This window comes from Heloderma suspectum, chromosome 4 (assembly GCF_057233095.1).
Source record: "Heloderma suspectum isolate Gila_16-S chromosome 4, 16-S_ref, whole genome shotgun sequence".
NCBI classification, from domain to species: domain Eukaryota; kingdom Metazoa; phylum Chordata; class Lepidosauria; order Squamata; family Helodermatidae; genus Heloderma; species Heloderma suspectum.
The window spans coordinates 65,640,716-65,648,045 of NC_139461.1; the positions used below are offsets into that span (position 1 = coordinate 65,640,716).

The 7,330-nt window shown below is 40.3% G+C and overlaps 1 protein-coding gene across 7 annotated transcripts in view; it reads left to right on the forward strand.

Annotated features, from left to right (window-relative positions):
* Window positions 1-7,330, forward strand: part of LOC146346954 (uncharacterized) — a 71,948-nt gene that overhangs the window by 14,622 nt on the left and 49,996 nt on the right. The window lies entirely within an intron of this gene.

Consider the following 7,330-nt stretch of genomic DNA (forward strand, 5'->3'; position numbering starts at 1 on the left):
AGGGATGTACCTGGATACCCTCCAAGGGAACCCTAATAAATACTTTTCAATAGTTTGTTCTCCTGTGGGGACACAATTCTCAACCATGAAAATGACACACCAGTAGGTGGGTCCTGCTGAATGCTAACCCCTGCACCCCCCCACACATTCTTGTCATTCCACCAAACCTATGCAAACATTTTATGGCAGTTTTATATTATTTTGTGACTCTTCCATAACACAAATAATATGATAAAGTACTGAAGACACTGTATAGAAAAAAATATCTTAATGTTGAATAAAACTATCAAGACATTTACAAATTGCAGTGAAGGTAAGGCTCCTGGAAACTGTCATGTTTAGACTGAACATTATATTTTACAGTGAAGAACCAGTTGAAAACATTATCTGCTCAGTAAACTGAATCTTACAATGGTCAGCTGCAGAAGGGTGCAGGCACAGACATCCGTTCTTTGTATGTTTTCTGTGTGCTATAAATTAGCAGGTTGCAAATAATTTCTTACATCATTGTATTCCTCTCATGCATCACCATCTCTCAGCAGTGTGCCTCATAATGCCCTATGGAATTCATCCTGAGAGATCTGCCCAAGATCTCAACAGCACCTCAAAGAGTATCGTTCACCTGACCTATTTTGACTTGGGTTGGTATGTTTCCAATCTTGACAGCACATTAGAATCATAGAATCATGGAATCATAGAATAATAGGGTTGGAAGGGGCCTACAAGACCATCGAGTCCAACCCCATTGAAGCAGATTCCTTTCATTAGGTTGGATACCTTCAACACAGAGGTGTGTTCCCCTCACAGGGGAGGGGTAGGCCATGGTCACACACCATTACGGTTTCATGGTCTTCTTCCACAAGACTTCTACTTAGGGAAGCAGGGTCTACATTTCTCTGGTGTGACTTCTTGCAGCCCCATCTCCAACCCAGACAAGTCTAGTCCTGGTAGAGGTACCAAAAGAATTGCCTGATTGTGCTCCTGTTGTTGCTCACTAAAATCACCTTCCACGCAATTCCATAGAAGTCAGCTTCTACAATATTCAAATAATCTTCTAAAAATATTGGCGGAAAGCTGGACCTCGATATCTCACAGCTTATTTGAACAATTCCATGTGGCAGCATTTTTTGGTTGTTTAGGGTCAGTGAAGCCAAAGCAAATGCCCATTTTTTTGTATGTTTGTGCCAACACACCCTTCTTCACAATATCTGCAGCGACATTTCCTACAATGCATCCATTAGTGTGGTCAACAAAGTTCTTACACATTTCACTGTCACTGTATGCCATGCAGAATATTTGTACAATTGCATCAAAACCACATGTATTCTCAACAAAGGTAGATTTATCATTCACTTTAATTGGCTTCATATTATCCCTATTCCCATTTTTTCAGAGGAGCAATAGTTTTATTTCTGCTAGAGAACTTTACTGATACAAAATGTAAAACTGGAAGCCACCTCCTCACCTGTCCACAGTGGATTTGTATACATGTACATTTATTCACAGGTAATGGAGTGTGCATGTGTTCATACACAATTTTTTTCTGGATGACAGCATACTATCCTTTTACTCATTAAGGGTCACTGAAGTGACAATACTGTGTCACTTAAATAGCAGCTGCATGGGGATATTTTATAACTATAACAAAGGATCTCCGCTTTCCAGGTTATGGTATGAGGAGAAGGTAACTTCCTTCTGTGTAACCCTATCCTTCTAAAAAGTGTATTTACCCAGGAGGTATATATAGCAAACATGGTCTTACCTTCTAAGAAATCCTTACAAATGGGATTTAGGGACAGACTTTGACTAGGCCATTCTAAAACATGGAATTGCTTCTTCCACAGCCAATCTTTTTTAGATCTGCTTGTATGTTTAGGATCATTGACTTGTTGCCTGACCCACTTTTGGTTCCACTTCAGCTCATGGACAGATGGCCTGACATTCTCCCCTAGAATCTTCTGATACACTGCAGAATTCATGCTTGTGCCAATGATGGCAAGCCGTCCAGATCCTGAGGCAGCAAAATGGGCCCAAACAATCACATTCCCACCACCATTCTTGACAGTTGGGATGAGGTTCTTCTGTTCGAACTCAGTGTCCATTTTTCACCAAGCAAAATGTTTCCCATTGAGGCTAAAAGTTCTGCTTTTGACTCGTCTGTCCAGAGAACATTGTTCCAGAAGTCTTGGAGATCACCTATGTGATCTTTAGTGAACTTCAGATGGGCAGCAATGTTCTTTTTAGGGAGCAGTGGTTTCTTCCTGGCTATCCTCCGATGAGGACCATTCTTGTTCAGTCTGTTTCTGATCGTTGAGTCATGAACACTCACATTAACCAAAGCGAGAGTGGCCTGCAGTCCTTGGACGTTACTCTGGGGTTCTTTTTCACTTCCTGGATGATACACCAGTTTGTTCTTGGAGAGGTTTGGGTAGGACAACCGCTCCTGTGTAGAGTGACTGTGGTCTTGAACTTTCTTCATTTGTAGACTGTCTGACAGTGGATTGTTGGAGCCCCAAATCCCTAGAAATGGTTTTGTAACACTTTCTAGACTGATGAACAGCAATAACTGCTTTTCTGAGGTCCTCAGAGATGTCTTTTGACCGTGGTATGATGTGTTTCCACATAACCTTATGGTGAAAACCAAACCCACAAAGTTTCTGATCCTTTTATAAGGTGGGGCCTCCCAAACTCACCCCTGAAGATCGACCTAATTATTTAAGCACTATTAAAACAGGTATTAGCATGCCTGGGCAGTGTATATTTATGGTGATAATGTGGCAGAAATGGGACTACCTGGGTGCAGCAATCAGTGTATCTGCCTTCCCTTGAACCTCAGGGGCAAAGAATTCAGTGGGTGTGCTGTGGCTCCTCCTATTGTTCTTTTCTTGGTTGTGCTGGGCCTCTGTAGGTGGAGACAACTTGTTTGTATCCCTAGATTGTAGGGATTTTGTTCCATAGATTTCAATGGATCTACTCTAAGCCTGATGTAGTTTGGATGCAACCCCATATTTTTTAACAATATTGAATATAACTTTGTGCTTTCCTCTTTTTTGGGTTGTTTCAACAGACAAGGAGTGCAGTTATTTAGATCTCTATCATAATGATTTGATAAATATCACAAAGATAACTAGTCTTCATTATATATCTTCTTTTAAATCTATTTTTATTTATTTTATCTTTATAAATGAAATAAACAATACCAAGAATACCAGCAACCTGATCAATACTACAATTTCCCAGCAACACAATATACTTATGAGGACACCACAATAACAAAAAGGAAAAGAAAAAAAGGAAAAGAAAAGAGGAAAAGAAGTAAAGAAAAAGAAAATAAATTTCTTTCCCTTTCCCTCCCCCTCCCCTTTAAAGGATTAAGTTTAAACTCCATTCCCCCCTAGCCTCCGATGCCATTCTATTTTAAAAACTATATCTATAACATTAACAGTCTTACAGTTTAATAAACAACCGTACATTTCAATATCATATCATCAATCTTATATCAAAGAAACAGGCCTACAGTTCATTCCCAGTAACCTATATTAATAAGAATGATGATGATTAAAAAGAAATATAGTGTTATATAATAATAAAACTTAAAATAAACCTTCAACGATCAGTAATATATTTTATACTAGATATATAAATGCATGTGCACAATACACCCTCCAACAATATATTTAAATACAGCATATCATATCTATTTTGGAATAAAGAAATAAAAAAGACAAGCAAGAAAAGAAGAAAGATGAAAGATGAAAGAGAATAAATGAATATATGTATAATCATTTATCTTCTAACCTAGCCTGGATCATATAGACTAAACATAAACAGTTAACAGAGCTTGTTTAAAGATTCCAGTTCATGGGGTTGTAACAGGACTCTCACGCATTTTTATGTTCAGCCATGCCTCCACCATTTCATGATTTATAAATTTATTTATCTGACCTTCAGACACAATTCAAAGTGTAGCAAGATATTTTAAGTAATACTGTAAGTTCTTTTGTTTTGCCATAGTTTTCACTTTGATGAATTGCCTTCTTTTATTCGCCACCTCTTTGATGTAGTCTGGAAATAACAACTTTATCTTGTTTCCAGGAAAGGCTTTCACCCTCTCTCGCCAAGCGCAGGATATAATTCTTTGTGGAGACTTTTGCAAATTGGACTATGATCATATAGTCAGTCCCTTTAGCATTTGGCACATGAAATGCCTGCTCAGTATCAAGTAAATAATCAGATGGGACAGGGAGTATCTCATGCAAAAGTTTATCCACAAAAATAGGCAATTTTACATCATTAGACAGATTTTTAATCCCAGTAATACGTACGTTGGATCTGTGCGTGAAGGCCTCCAGTTGAGAAATTCTGTCAGAGACATTTTTAAAACAAACTTGTGTCGTAGTTTCATTCCCTGCCACTTGGTCTTCTAGCTCATTAATTTTCGTCTCCATATTTTGCCAAGATGCATTAATTAGGTCCATAGCTCCTTGCAAGGCAGTGATGGAATTTTGGATTGAATCCAACCTTTTAGCTTGCTCTGTAAATTGCGAAGATAAAGTCGTCATCAGAGTAAATAATTCCCCTATATCTTCTGTTTTCAAAACTTTTGACACAGGAGGAATGGGGGAGTTGGCGGTGATGCTAGCCCCTTTCTTCTCCTCGGTATAACCATGTTACTCTTCAAACAGATCTTGCAGGTCCTCAGATGTTCTCAAATATTGTTAATATTTCTTAAATCATCCCTCAGAAGTTGTTGATATTTCTTAAAGCATATGTTACAGTGGAACACGTCAGCCCTGTTTTCTCCTATTAAATAGGCGTTTCAGAAGAGCTTTTTGCATTGGTAAAGCTCTGGGGAGATAATCCTGGAATCCAGCCCGCCCGCCCCCCCCCCCCGCTACCTCGTGGGGAGTACTTTTCTTCAAGATGTTATCGAGCTGCTGCCTTGCCTCCCCCTTTAATTCCAGGGGGAGATGAAAAGGTTTTTCAACCTTTTAAAAAGCTGTTTGAGAAAGCTCCCAAGGAGAACCCATGGGATGCTGCCAGGGTGACATTGGTTCCAACCGGAAGTCCCCTCTTCATTATATATCTTATGAACTCATCTTTCATATTCATACCCATATGTCTTTATAGTAACCCCCCCAGCCAATAATTCTGAAACTAATGCATCTTTTAGAACGTTTAAAAATGTATATTTTTCTAAGGAGTCTTCTAAAGAGAGAAAAATGTCTCCCTATCCACTTCCTCCACACCATGCATAATTTTGTGCACCTCTATCGTGTGTCCTCTGACTCATCTTTTCTCCATGCTAAGCAGTCCTAGCTGTTATAACATTCCCTAACAGGGATTTGCTCCAGACCCTTGATCAATTTACTTGCCCTTTTCTGCACTTTTACCAACTCTACAATATCTATTTTTAGGTGCAGTGACCAGAACTGTTCACAGTATTCCATATGTAGTCGCACCATAGATTTGTATAAGGGCAGTATGATATTGGCAGTTTTATTCTCATTTCCTTTCGTAATTATGCCGAACATGGAATTTGCCTTTTTGTCACAACACCCACATACTGGGTCGGTATTTTCATCGAGCTGTGCACCACAACTCCAAGATCTCTTTCTTGGTCAGTCACCATTAGCTCAGATCCCATCAGCTGATATTAGAAACTGGAGTTTTTTGCCCCAACATATATCACTTTCCACTTGCTTCCATTCAACTACAGTTGCCATTTTGATGTCCGTTCTCCCAGTTTGAGAGATCCTTTGCAATCCCTTTTTGTTTTAAACACCCTAAATAATTTGGTGTCATCAGCAAACTTGGCCACTTCACTGCTTGCTCTTAATTCCAGATCATTTATGAACAAGTTGAAAAGTATTGGTCCCAATACTGACCCCTGTGGGATCCCACTGATTACATCCATCCATTGGGAGAAATTACCATTTTTTCCAACACTTTGCTTTCTATTCATGTCTATTCTTTGTCTTTTTCATTTATTACATTTCTATATTGCTATATTTCTATACTGCATTTTATCATGGTTCGCAACATGATAAAACATACTAATCTCATCCAGGCCGTACTGGAAAGGATATAAGGCCCTGTTTTATTATTATTGTTGTTGTTGTTGTTGTTGTTGTTGTTATATTTATTTATATCCCACCTTTTCCCCAATACTGGGACTCAAGGTGGCTTTACAACATTAAAACTTGTACAGTTAAAACATATAAATAGAAATATACAAAAGTTACAAATATGATTAAATCATCAATAATATTAAAATTATATAAAATATCAGCATTTAAAAACAACAGGATAAACAATAGTACCACTCCATCATATTCTCACAGGTCCAGACTATCCATCCCCAAAGGCCTGCCGGAACAAAAAGATTTTGCCTGCCTGTGGAAATACAGCAAGGAGGGTGCCACTCTCACCTCCCTGGGAAGGGAATTCCAGAACCTTGCGGCAGCCACCAAGAAGGCCCTCTTGCATTCCCACCAGGCGAGCCTGTGCTGGTGGTGAGACTGCAAGAAGGGCCTTTCCTGAAGATCTCAGGGCATGAGCAGGCTCATAGGGGAGAATATGGTCTTTCAGATAACCTTTATAGGTCATGACCAGCCCTTTGAATTGTGCCTGGAAACAGACTGGGAGCCTGTGAAGTTGTTTTACCAGGGGAGTTGTACGCTTCCTGTAGCCAGCCCAGGCAACAGTCTGGCCGCAGTTCTTTGAACCAGCTGAAGGTTCCGAACACTCTTCTGAGGCAGCCCCACATAGAGCGCGTTACAGTAATCCAAATGGGATGTAACTAAGGCCTGTGTCACTGTGGCCAAGTCAGACATCTCAGGGAACGGGCACAGCTGGCGCACTAGCTTTGACTGTGCAAATGCACTCCTGGCCACCGCTGAAACCCTGGCATCCAGGCTCAGGGCTGAATCCAGAAGGACACCCAAGCTGTGAACCTGTGTCTTCAGGGGGAGTGTAATCCCATCCAGCACAAGCTGATTCCCTATTCCCTCATCTACCTTTTGACTGACCAGGAGCACCTCTGTCTTGTCTGGATTAAGCTTCAGTTTGTTTACCCTCATCCAGTCCATTACTGCCGACAAACACCGGTTCAGCACCACAACAGCTTCCTTAGAATTAGATGGAAAGGAAAAGTAGAGTTGGGTGTCATCAGCATACTGGTGACACCCAAACCCCCAAACTCCAGATAACCTCTCCCAGTGGTTTCCTGTATATGTTAAATTGCATGGGGGACAAACAGAACCCTGAGGAACTCCACAGGCCAATGGCCAGGGGGTCAAACAGAAGTCCCCCAGCACCACCTTCTGGG